General features: G+C 40.2%; 2 long non-coding RNA genes across 4 annotated transcripts in view; one reads left to right on the top strand and one right to left on the bottom strand.

Annotated features, from left to right (window-relative positions):
- Window positions 1–227: 227 nt before the first annotated feature.
- LOC123333591 lies at window positions 228–1,190 on the bottom strand. Its single transcript, XR_006550966.2, has 2 exons — window positions 899–1,190; window positions 228–639 (listed from the first exon to the last, which is right to left on the bottom strand). It is a non-coding gene; the product is annotated as an uncharacterized LOC123333591 (long non-coding RNA).
- Window positions 1,191–1,359: 169 nt separating this feature from the next.
- Window positions 1,360–13,350, top strand: part of LOC123333797 — a 57,973-nt gene continuing 45,982 nt past the window's right edge. For 2 of the 3 annotated variants that reach the window (XR_006551367.2, XR_006551368.2), the window contains exon 1: window positions 1,360–1,641. This is a non-coding gene — a long non-coding RNA (uncharacterized LOC123333797). The remainder of the gene's footprint in view (window positions 1,642–13,350) is intronic. The other variant, XR_006641129.1, reaches the window with a different exon arrangement.

A 13,350-nucleotide genomic window follows, 5' to 3' on the forward strand; every position in this document is an offset into this window, starting at 1 on the left:
GGCGGGCCCAAGGCAGTCTCCTCTTAGCCAAGGACCCCGACCAGCATTTGTGAAAATCTTTTACACCCCATGTGTACCTGTCTGAACCCACCACTCCAAATTCCTTGAGACTTACATAAACCAAGGAAAATACAATCCCAGTAACCCCATCATTCACGTGCTATGTGCTCATGTGCTCAAACAGTCAAACAATTAGCCAATAATCAATAAACCCGAGGTTATATGCCGATAGATACAGAAAAATTTATGGCCTGTCTGGAGGAAGGGGTGATTAGTGTATGTTTTCTCTTAGGCAATGAGTAACCTAGATAGATCATCAAGGTTCCCCGGTCTGGAGGGGGTCTTCTCCTTCTGTTGTTGTTTTCATAGGCACCAAACAGAGTTCAGAGTCCATTGGAAAGGTGGCCGAGCATGATCAGCATGAACAGGCCTAAGATGGAGTCCAGGCCCTATGAATTCCTTCTTCTGCTTGAGCTTTTTTTTCATTTTTGTTTGATTAGTTACTCCTGAGGGTTTTTGAGGGTAGTTATCTTTACACTGCACAGTTGTGATTATTAAGCGCCCATAATCATTTCCAGGTTGCTATAGTGGAGAATGGTCACAAGGTGGCAGGATTTCCTCTGGGCTGCTGCGGTTACCCTGGAACCAGAACCTTACTTTAAATGAGAGAATAGAATAAGAACGTGCCAGCATAAACACCCAAAAGCGTGTGTCTCATTCCCACACTTTTTATTAAATTCACTTTTGTTTCTTATTGTAGTAACATTGCTATACAACTTGGTGTGTTTTGTAGGTGAATCCGAGAGGCAAGGAGTTGAGGCCAAGGAAGAGACTTTTAATCCGGGAGTCAGCAGGTTGAGAAGATGGCAGGCTAGCACCTCAAAATAACCATTCTTACCAGGGCCTGGTTGCCAGGTTCTTTTAAGGATCAGAGATGAGGGGAGGTGAGGAAACAAAGTAAAAAGACTATTCAATCTTTGCAAATGTCTCCTAGAATGGCAAGCCTCAGGCAGGGGAATGTGTCAATTTCCCTTCCTTACAGTCCTTCACAGGTGGGCAGCTCAGCTTATCTCACTCAGGCAGGCCATTATATCTGTGTCTAATGATAAAAAATGTTAAAGTTGCAGAAGCAGATCCAGTTTAAATTTAAAATTAACCCTTCCCTGTACAGAATAACTTCAGAAGGTCCCATGAACCAAAAGTCATTTACCATTAATGTTTTCCTTAAACTTTTTATTTTGAAAACCATCAAACTCAGAGAAAAGGGAAAAATACATGTGAGCTTCACTTGTGTTTAGGAATTAATACTATGGTATTCACTTTATACAGGCCTGTGCCTGTTTTGGTCTTTATCCCTGCGAGGTTCATCATCCCTGGGGCTCCTGGAGATTCCTCAGATGGGTTTCCTGGTAATGATTCCAATTTACCAGCACAAGCATGAGAGGTAGGTTCACCTGGTGAGTTGATTGCAAGGCACGTGGATCAGGCAAAAAGCCAATGGGATCAGGTGAGGTTGCTCCTTCAGGTCGACCGTCCTACTCAGCAGAGACCAGACCTGCCCCTCGATTTCCAGCCCTGCGTCTGGTGTGTTTTCTCAGCTCCTCAGTGGGACAAGAAAGGACCGAGCCTGCCAGAACCAAGGTAGTGCACTCAACATGATCATGACAGCTGTAGAAACAGTTAATATCACACAGAACCAAAGGGAAAGGGGAGGACTTCTCTGGGACAATGTGGGGAGAGGAGAACGACCCTACACTTCTTTCTACCGTCCCAGGAGGTTACAGGAACCCCCTCGTTTCCACCTTAGGGGTCCAACCAGCAGAGACCTGGTTTCCTAACCAAGGGTCCTGTGTCCCCAGGTGCCAGGTCTGGGGATTGTGTGGGTCTCACTCCATCTGCCTGGGTCAGGATCCTGTACCCAGAGGCCCCATATCTGCAGTTTACCTGCAGTGTGTCTTGTTCCCTCTGAGATTCCCAATATCTGAACTGAGGGTGTTGCCCTGATTAACCTGTGGTTCTTTTTCTTCTGTTTATCTTGTAGTCATTTGAGGTCAGGTACCTTTGAGTGAGTTGCTTCTTCGTGTTCCACTGAATGAAAAGCTTTGATGGTGTCATATTAATATCATAACATCATAGGAGTCACCACTGTCTGGTTTCCCCTAGACCAAGCTCATGTAATATAATTTGTAATTGAAATGTTATTTTATATTGGGGTAGATTTGATATCAATATTTTGTTTTAGGTGTACATGAACTTGATTCAGTTATACATCAACATATATCTGTTCTTTTTCTGTTTTTTCCCCATGTAGGTTATTACAGTTTGTCTAGTAGAGTTGCCTGTTCTATTCAGTAGGTCCTTCTATCAACTTGATATATATTACTGTGTATATTTTCATCCCAAACTCTTAATTTATCTCTCCTTCTAACTTTCTTTTGATAATCATAATTTGGTTTTCTCAGGCTATGAGGCTATTTCTGTTTCATACATTAGTTCACTGGTATCAATTTATAGATTCCACCTGTGTGTGATATCTTAGGATGTTTATCTTCTCTCTGACTTACCTTACTTAGTATGAAGATTTCTTGGTCCATCCATGCTGCTGCCAATACCATTTTTTTCTGTTTTATGGCTGAGTAGTATTCCAGTTAGAGATGTACCACATAAGCCTTCATTTTTCTGTTAGTGGACATTTTGGTGGATTCTGTGTCTTGTATTGTAAATAGTGCTGCCCTGAAAATTGGGATGCATGTGTCATTTTGAGAGAGGATTTTCTCTGGGCCTAAGCCTAGGAATGGGATTGCAGGATCATATGATACCTCTCTGCTCAGTGTTTCAAGGAACCTCCGTGCAGTTTTCCACAGTGGCTTCCCCATTTGCATTCCCACCAAGACTGTAGGACGATTCCATTTTCTGTACGTCCTCTGCAGTATTTATTCTTTGTAGATCTTTTTGATGATGGTCACTGTGGCCGGTGTGAGGTGATACCTCATTGTAGTTTTGATTGGCTTTGATTTAATAATTATTGATGTGGAGTATCTTTCCATGCGCTTTTATTATTTTACACCTTGTGAGTAAAAATTACCTCTCGAATCTGGCTGCTTGAAACTTGGCCCTGTTTGGAGTTCTTTTCTGATGATTTGCCCCCAGGACATTTCTCCAGGGCAGGGGTCATTTACTGCCCCGTTGGAAATGTTGCTATAATGAGCTCTTGAGCACCTGTTTTAAGGTGTGTATATTGATCTGAGCCAGCAAATTACTCCCTGTCCCTCTGCCTTTATTTTTTGGTAAACATGAGTTTCTTTTCTAAGTCTGTGAGGCTGTTGCTCTTTTTAAAGAAGTTTGTTTCTATGTTTAGATTCCACAAAAAGTGATATCCTATGATACTTGTCTTACTGTTCCTCACTTACTTCACTTAGTATGATCATCTCTTGTTTCTTCCGTGTAACTAGAAATAGCATTATTTCATCCTTCTTTATTTCTGAATAATATCACATTCTTTAATCTATTTGGAGTTTCTTTCTGTATGTGGTGTTAGGGAGTATTCCAATTTCATTCTCATTTTCATTACTAAGGAACCTGCCTGGTGTCCTCCACAGTGGCTGCTCCCCATTTCCACTTGGAGCATCAGTGTAGGAGGGTTCTCTTTTCTCCACACCCTCTCCAGCATTTATTGTAGAGTTTCTGCCTATGGACTTTGACCGGTGTGAGGTGTATGAAGTTTTGATTTGCATTTCTCTCATATTTAGTGATGTTGACATTTTTTTCATGTGATTTATTAAAACAGTGTGAGTTAAACGTACTTATTCAAATTGGCTTCTTGAATGCCTTTCCTGTTTTGATTGTTTGTCTGATGACCTCCCCTAGGATGTTACTTGAGGGCAGGTGTTTTTTACTTATAGCCCTGCAAGTCTTGTGTATATTAAATGTCTGTGAGCAATGGTTTCAAAGTTCTTATTATGAAAATGGCCACACGGCCCCAGCACGTCTTAATGCCCAACTCTGGTTACTAGGAGAACCAGATCCATAGGGAAAGTCCTGTTCCTGGATTGTCAATTACAGTGGATGTGCCAGAAGAAACACGCAAGGTTTGTGTTGCCTTCCTTCATCCTTCCTTACCCCTACCGCCTGGACACATCCAAATGCTTGCAACACCACTCTTTGGAGGTTGCTTTCACCCATAAGTGGGGTGAACCTAAAGAAGGAGCCTGGAGTAGGAACCCCAACACCAGGAGACATGGAGCCCTTGGGGCTTTTCAAAGCTCTTAAAGCCCAGACGCTCCACATCTTTTGGGAGTAATAGATATAGTTTCACTGCAGGAGGACCCCCTGGATCTGAAGGTTGTGGGCCTGTGCAGAGGGGAACAGGCAAGCCAGGTCCATGGGGCAGGGCTCATTGGCTGGCACATCCTCCCCAGCTCCGTCAGCCCCACAACAGTCCATCCTTGGGAACCAAGCCTGTGCAGCCTTCAGGGATGTGCCAGCAGCCCAGGGCACCAAGGCCTGAGGGGAATAGAGTCAGCATTCTCTTTCTATAATTTGTACTCTGTATTAGTGTAGAGGTGACTTACAATGTTGTGGGGGGGTGTGTATGTTATTTTATTTTTAGGTGGCCAGCAACGTGATTCACTTATACATAGCCATGTACATGTCCTTATTTGAGTTCTTGTCCCATATATTTTATTATACAGTGTTCATTAGGGGTCCTCATTGATTATTTTATAAAGAGTAGTGTGAGTAGGTTCATCTCCACTTACTCATTTCTCACTGCCCACCACTTTTCCCTTTTGGTAACTATTACCTGTTTAGCTGCATTTGAATGCAGAGTTCCAAAGAATAGCAAGGAGAGATAAGAAAGCCTTCCTCAGTGGTCAATGCAAAGAAATAGAGGAAAACAAAAGAATAGGAAAGACTAGAGATCCCTTCAAGAAAATTAGAGATACCAAAGGAACATTTCATGCAAAGATGGGCTCGATAAAGGACAGAAATGGTATGGACCTAACAGAAGCAGAAGAAATTAAGAAGAGGTGGCAAGAATACACAGAAAAACTGTACTAAAAAAATCTTCACGACCCAGATAATCACGATGGTGTGATCACTCACCTAGAGCCAGACATCCTGGAATGTAAAGTCAAGTGGGCCTTAGGAAGCATCACTACAAACAAAGCTAGTGGAGGTGATGGAATACCAATTAAGCTATTTCAAATCCTGAAAGATGATGCTGTGAAAGTGCTGCACTCAATATGCCAGCTAATTTGGAAAACTCAGCAGTGGCCACAGGACTGGAAAAGGTCAGTTTTCATTCCAATCCCAAAGAAAGGCAATGCCAAAGAATGCTCAAACTACCGCACAATTGCACTCATCTCACATGCTAGTAAAGTAATGCTCAAAATTCTCCAAGCCAGGCTTCACTTCCATATGTTCAAGCTGGTTTTAGAAAAGGCAGAGGAACCAGAGATCAAATTGCCAACATCTGCTGGATCATCAAAAAAAGCAAGAGAGTTCCAGAAAAACATCTATTTCTTCTTTATTGACTATGCCAAAGCCTTTGACTGTGTGGACCACAATAAACTGTGGAAAACTCTGAATGGGATGGGAATACCAGACCACCTGACCTGCCTCTTGAGAAACCTGTATGCAGGTCAGGAAGCAACAGTTAGCACTGGACATGGAACAACAGACTGGTTCCAAATAGGAAAAGGAGTATGTCAAGGCTGTATATTGTCACCCTGCTTATTTAACTTCTATGCAGAGTTCATCATGAGAAACGCTGGGCTGGAGGAAGCACGAGATGGAATCAAGATTGCCAGGATAAATATCAATAACCTCAGATATGCAGATGACACCATCCTTATGGCAGAAAGTGAAGAGGAACTAAAGAGCCTCTTGATGAAAGTGAAAGAGGAGAGTGAAAAGGTTGGCTTAAAGCTCAACATTCGGAAAACTAAGATCATGGCATCCGGTCCCATCACTTCATGAGAAATAAATGGGGAACCAGTGTCAGACTTTATTTTTATGGGCTCCAAAATCACTGCAGGTGGTGATTACAGCCGTGACATTAAAAGACGCTTACTCCTTGGAAGGAAAGTTATGACCAACCTAGACAGCGTATTAAAAAGCAGAGACATTACTTTGTCAACAAAGGTCCGTCTAGTCAAGGCTATGGTTTTTCCAGTAGTCATGTATGGATGTGAGAGTTGGACTATAAAGAAAGCTGAGCACTGAAGAATTGATGCTTTTGAACTGTGATGTTGGAGAAGACTCTTGAGAGTCCCTTGGACTGCAAGGAGATCCAACCAGTCCATCCTAAAGGAGATCAGTCCTGGGTGTTCATTGGAGGGACTGATGTTGAAGCTGAAACTCCAATACTTTGGCCACCTGATGCGAAGAGCTGACTCATTTGAAAAGGCCCTGATGTTGGGAGGGATTGGGGGCAGGAGGAGAAGGGGACGACAGAGGATGAGATGGTTGGATGGCATCACCGACTCAATGGACATGGGTTTGGGTGAACTTTGGGAGTTGGTGATGGACAGGGAGGCCTGGCGTGCTGTGGTTCATGGGGTCTCAAAGAGTCGGACACAACTGAGCAACTGAACTGACCTGTTTAGCTGTGTTGTGAGGCTATTTATGTTTGGTAAAGACATTAATTTGTATCCATTTTTAGAATCCATCTCTAAGTGTTGTCATATGATACTTGTCATTGGTTGTCTTACTTCACTTAGGATGATTGTCTCTACTTCCTTCCTTGTAGCTGTACATGGCCTGATGTCATCCTTTTTATGGCTGAGTAATATTGCTCTGTGTGCGAGTACCCAATCTTGTTCACCCATTCATCTGTCCTTATCCACTTAGGTTGCTTCTGTGTCTTGGCCCTTGTATATAGTGCTGCCATGAATGATGAGGGAGCACCTGTCTTTTAAAATTATGGTTTTCTCTGGGTCTATGCCCAGGAATGGGGTTTCTGAGTCCTCTGGTACTTCTCTGTTTACTTTTTAATGAACCTTTGATCTGTTCACCTTCCTGAATTTCCTGATTTTCATTCCCACCTATAGGTAGGAGGGTTCATTTTACTCCATACCCTCTCCAGCATTTATTGTTGTAGATTTTTTTATCCTGACCCTCTGACCTGTGTGAGCTGATACCACATTGAACTTCTGATTCACAGTTCTCTAATACTTACAGATGCTGAGCATCTTTTCGTGTACTTCATGGCCATCTCTATGTCTTCTTGGGAGAAATGTCTATTTAAATCTTGTGCTCCTATTTGATTGGGTTGTTTCTTTGACATTGAGGTGCATAAGCTGTTTGTATGTTTTTGAGATAAATTCCTCATGTGTGTCTTTGTTTGCAAATATTAGTTCCATTCTGAGGGTCCTCTTTTTGTTATGGTTTCCTCTCCTGTGCCAGTGCTTTTAAGGGGAATTAGGTCCCGTTTATTTATTTTATTTTTCATGATTCTAAGATATGGCTCAAAAAAGAACTTGTTGAATTTTATGTTAAAAAGTGTTCTGTATTTTTCCTCAAGAGTTTCATAATATGTGTCTTTTTATTTAGGTCTTTAATCGATTTGGAGTTTATTTTTGTGTATGCTGTTATGGAGTAGTCTAATTTCATTCTCATTATCATTTCTAAAAACACCTGCACACCATTCTCCAAGTGGCTGTTTGTTACTAGATTACCTTTTTGCTGACAGTTTAGGAGGTTTCCCTTTTCCCTAGAATTTCTCCAGCATTTATTGTTTGTCATATTTTGGACAGTGGGCATTGTGAACCGTGTGAGGAAATGCCTCTGTAGATTTGCATTTCTCTAATAAATAGCAATACTAACATCCTGTGATATTTTTTAAAGGGAGTGAGTTAAACTTACCTCTTTAAATTGCCTGCTTGAACGCCTGCCTTGTTTCTCTTCTACATAGATGTATATATGATTTGTTGGGGTTTTTTCTTTATAGGTTATTACAGAGCGTGGAGTAAGTTTCCTTGTGTTACATGGTGGGTCCTGGTGACTGATTTTACAAAAGGTAGGGTGCATATATTAGTCTGAAGCAGCTCATTTCTCCCTGCCCTACATTGTTATATCTTGGTGACCAGAAGTTTCTAAGTCTATATTCCTGGGTCTCTGGGAAGTAAGTTCATTTGTATCCATCTTTAGATTACACCTAGAAGTGATATCATATGATACTTGTCTGTCCCTGTCTCCCTTCCTTCATTTGGAATGATTATCTCTACTTTCTTTCCTGATGCTGGACTTGGCATTTTCCCCTGCTTCCTTATGGTTGAGATGTATTGCACTGTATACATGTACCCCATCATGTATCCATTCAACTGTGCTTCTACAATTAGCTTGCTTTTCTGTCTTGGCTGTTGTACATAGTGGAGCCAAAATCTCAGGGTTGCCTGTCTCTATTAAAATTTTGGTTGTCTTGACCCAGCTGCCTCAATCCCACTCAAGTCCAAATATGAGACCCAAGCCTGCTCAAGCTCCAGGAATGGGAGAGCAGCCCAAGTCAGGGAGGTCAGAGGGAATGAGCTAGGCATTGCTTTTCTGTTCCTTTTCTTTAGTCTCATGCCTGTGCTATGTTGGAGTATAGTCGATTTGCAGCTTTGTGCTTGTCTTCAGGGTACACTTAAGATTCACTTATGACATATACTCACAGTGTATCTGCTCTTTTTTGGTTTCTATTGCCATAGAGGTTATTGCAGAAAGTAGCGCAAAGTTCCCTGTGCTGAACATCAAGTCGTTCTTGAGTATCTATTAGAGATACAGACATCTGTGTATATGTGGAAGGAAGATAGGAGATAATGATTTTGGATTATCTATTACAGATACAGATTTCTCTGAATATGTTTGAGATACAAATTTCTGTGTATATTTGGAAGGAAAGGAGGAAGGAAAAAAAGAGATAAACCTTCTCGATTATCTATTACAGGTACAGATTTCTGTGTATATGTTAGACCTGACCTCCCAATTCATCCTTGCTCTTCCACTTTTTCTTGGAACCCTTTGTTTGTGTTTGAATTCTCAGAGTCTCTTTTTGAGTTATAAATGTATTTCTTTGAACCTCTTTTTTTATTTTGCCTAGCAGGGACATCATATTCTATTTTCTTTGTCTGTCTGACTTCACTTATCTATGATCCTCCAACGTCCATCCTTGTGACAGTTAGTGGCATAATTTCATAATTTCAGTGGCGATTTTTCATGCCTGAATAATACTGCATTGTATACATATACCACATCTTCTTTAACTTTTAATCTATGGGAAGACATCTTGCTGGTTCTGTGTCTTGGCTACTGGAAGTAGCGCGGCAGTGAACGTTGGGATGCATGTGTCTCTTTGAATGATGGTTTTCTCAGGATGTAGCCCCAGATGTGGGTATGTTAGAACACGGGCTGAGCACTTTTGAAATTTTATTTCCTGGCCTATGGAGGCTGTCCTATTGTTTGTAGACTTGTGAGGATGGCCATTCTGACAGATGTGATTTGATTTCTTATTGTCATCTAGATTGGTATTCTTCATGTAATAATTACGGATGTTGAGAATCTTGTCCTGTGGCTGTTTGGGATTTTTTTTCTCTCTCTTTTTTCCTTTTCCTTAAAGCATTGAGGAAAATTTACCTGTTGCAGTTGTCTTTTTGAAAGTTGGTTGTATTGGCAATTTATTTCTGCAGTACTGTCGGAGAACTTTCCTGAGGGCACCTGTCACTAACAGCCCTCCGGGCCTTGTGAATTGCAAGGAAAACAACAATAGGAAAGACTAGAGAGATATTCAAGAAAATTAGAGATGCCAAGGAAATATTTCATGCAAAGATGGGCACAATAAAGGACACAAATGGTAAGGACCTAACAGAAGCAAAAGATAAGAAAAAGAGGTGGCAAGAATACACAGGACTGTACAGAAAAGGTCTTCATGATCTGGGTAACTATGATGGTGTGGTCACTCACCTAGAGTCAGACATCCTGGAGTGTGAAGTCAACTTGGCCTTAGGACGCATTAGTACAAATAAAGCTAGTGGAGGTGATAGGATTCTAGCTGAGCTATTTCAAATCCTAAAAGATGATGCTGTAAAAGTGCTGCCCTCAATATAGCAGCAAATTTGGGAAAACTCAGCAGTGGTCACAGAACTGGAAAATGTCGGTTTTCATTCCAGTCCCAAAGAAGGGCAATGCCAAAGAATGTTCAAACTACCAAAAAATTGCACTCATTTCACATTCTAGCAGGGTAATACCCAAAATTCTTCTAGAAAGGTTTCAGCAATATTTAAACTGCGAAATTCCAGAAGTACGAGCTGGATTTAGCAAAGGTAGAAGAACCAGAGATCAAATTGCCAACATCCGTTGGATCATAGAAAAAGCAAGGGGATTCCAGAAAAATATCTACTTCTGCTTCATTGACTACACTAAAGCCTTTGTGTGGATCACAACAAACTGGAAAATTCTGAAAGAGATGGGAATACCAGAGCACCTTACTTGCCTCCTGAGAAACATGTATGCAGGTCAAGAAGCAACAGTTAGAACTGGACATGAACAAGAGACTGCCTCAAAACTGAGAAAGGAGTGCATCAAGGGTGTATATTGTCACCCTGCTTATTTAACTTACATGCAGAGTACATCATGTGAAATACCAGGTTGGATAAACTCAAGCTGGAATCAAGGTTGCTGGGAGAAATATCAATAACTTCAGAATATCAGATCCTAGGATTATCTGTCTCAACCCTGTCTCTACCCAACCCTAGTCCGTCCTTCCTTCCTTTTTTATTATCATTTTTTTGCTAAGTGTATCTCAATCCTTACAAAATTTTAATGGAGCTATTTGGTATAATTTGAGTACAGATACTTAATCTGATATATGTTTTGGAAATAGTCTCTTTCAGTTTGTGATTCATTTTTTTGATTATCTGAATAAAGTGTTCCATACAGTAGAAGTTTTAATTTTATAAATAATTTTATAATTTAATTTTACTGAGGATCTTTTTAATTTTCTGAGAAAGTAATTTTTTGAGGAAGTTATTAATTGTATCAAAGTCAGTAATTATATGGAGGAGAGTAACTGTATGACTATTATTAATTTTATGAAAATTATTCAATTTATGATAATTATTAAAAGTTATGAAACATTAATATTGTGGAAGTTTTAATTTTATGGAAACTTCCATTTTTATGGTTGTTATTAATTTTATGGAAATTGTTAAATCATATGGAATATCTGTCTAGGTAGAGATATAAATATTTATCTACAAAGAGGTATAAATATCTATCTACCTAGAGATGTAAATGCTAATCTACACAGAGATATAGACAATTCTCTATATATTGATATAATATCTATGTACATATATGTTTATATTCTTTGACCAGGTGTGTTTTTCAATCTTTACCAAATGTAAATGGCACTGTTTGGCATAATTTGAGTACAGATTTTTCTCCAATAGTGTTTTGGAAATAGTTCCTTCAGTCTGTGGTTCATCTTTTGGTTTTCTGAATAAGATGTTTTTTACAGCAGAAATTTTTAATTTTATAATTTTTAATATTATGAAGAAGTTTTAAATTTGACAAAGAAGTTACTAATTTTAAGAAACTTTTTCATTTTATGAAAGTTTTTCATTTTATTAATGTTTTTAATTCTTTATTGTTCTTCGGTTGCTAAGTCATGTCTGACTCTTTGTGACCCCGTGGATTATGGCCTGCCAGGCTTCCCTGCCCGTCACTGTCTCCTGCAGTTTGCTCAAACTCATGTCCATTGAGTCAGTGATGCCATCCAACCATCTCATCCTCTGTCGTCCCTTTCTCCTTCTGCCCTCAATCTTTCCCAGCTTCTGGGTCTTTTCCAATGACTCAGCTCTTCACATCAGGTGGCCGAACTATTGGAGCTTCAGCTTCAGCATCAGTCCTTCCAGTGAATATTCAGGGTTGATTTCCTTTAGGATGGACTGGTTTGACCTCACTGCTGTCCAAGGAATTCTCAAGGGTCTTCTCCAGCACCACAGTTCCAAAGCATCAATTCTTTGGTGCTCAGCCTTCTTTATGGTCCAACTCTTACATCCATGTAGACTACTAGAAAAACCATAGCTTTGATTATATGGACCTTTGTCGGTGAAGTGATGTCTCTGTTTTTCAATACACTCTCTAGGCTTATCACAGCTTTTCTTCCAAGGAGCAAATGTCTTTTAATTTCATGGCTACAGTCATCATCTGCAGTGATTTTGGAACCCAAGAAAATAAAGTCTGTCATTGTTTCCATTGTTTCCCCATCTATTTGCCATGAAGTGATGGGACCAGATGCCATGATGTTAGTTTTTTGAATGTTGAGTTTCAAATCAGTCACTCTCCTCTTTCACCTTCAACAAGAGGCTCTTTAGTGGTTCTTCGCTTTCTGCCATTAGGGTGGTATCATCTGCATATCTAAGGTTGTTGATATTACTCCCAGCAATCTTGATTCCAGCTTGTGATTCATCCAGCCCAGCGTTTCACAGGAAGTACTCTACATATAAGTTAAATAAGCAGGGTGACGATATAGCCATGACATACTCCTTTCCCAATTTTGACCCTGTCCATAGTTGCATGTCCAGTTCTAACTGCTGCTTCTTGACCTGCATACAGATTGTTCAGGAAGTAGGTAAGGTGGTCTTGTACTCCCATCCCTTTAAGAATTTTCCTCAGTTTGTTGTGTTCCACATAGTCAGAGACTTTAATTCTTTGAAAGTTTTAAATTAAAACTTGAAAGTTGAAAAATTAAAAAGTTTTGAATTTCTGAAAGTTTTAAATTTAATGATATAAAATATATGGTATTTTATGATATAAAAATATACACCTGTATTTTCATATATGAAATACATACCTCTGTTTTCACAGATGAGATATGTACCTATATTTTCATATAAGACATATCTATAATTCCATATATGAAATATATACCTTTATTATCATATATTAAATATAGACTCAGTTCACTTCAATTCAGTTGCTCAGTCGTGTCCAACTCTGCGACCCCATGAATCGCAGCACGCCAGGCCTCCCTGTCCATCACCAACTCCCAGAGTTCACTCAAACTCATGTCCATCGAGTTGGTGATGCCATCCAGCCATCCCATCCTCTGTCGTCCCCTTCTCCTCCTGCCCCCAATCCCGCCTAGCATCAGGGTCTTTTCCAATGAGTCAACTCTTCTCATGAGGTGGCCAAAGTATTGGAATTTCAGCTTCAGCATCAGTCCTTCCAATGAACACCCAGGACTGATCTCCTTTAGGATGGACCGGTTGGATCTCCTTGTAATCCAAGGTACTCTCAAGAGTCTTCTCCAACACCACAGTTCAAAAGCATCAATTCTTCAGCGCTCAGCTTTCTTCACAGTCCAAC

Source organism: Bubalus bubalis, chromosome 5 (genome assembly GCF_019923935.1).
Source record: "Bubalus bubalis isolate 160015118507 breed Murrah chromosome 5, NDDB_SH_1, whole genome shotgun sequence".
Classification (NCBI taxonomy): domain Eukaryota; kingdom Metazoa; phylum Chordata; class Mammalia; order Artiodactyla; family Bovidae; genus Bubalus; species Bubalus bubalis.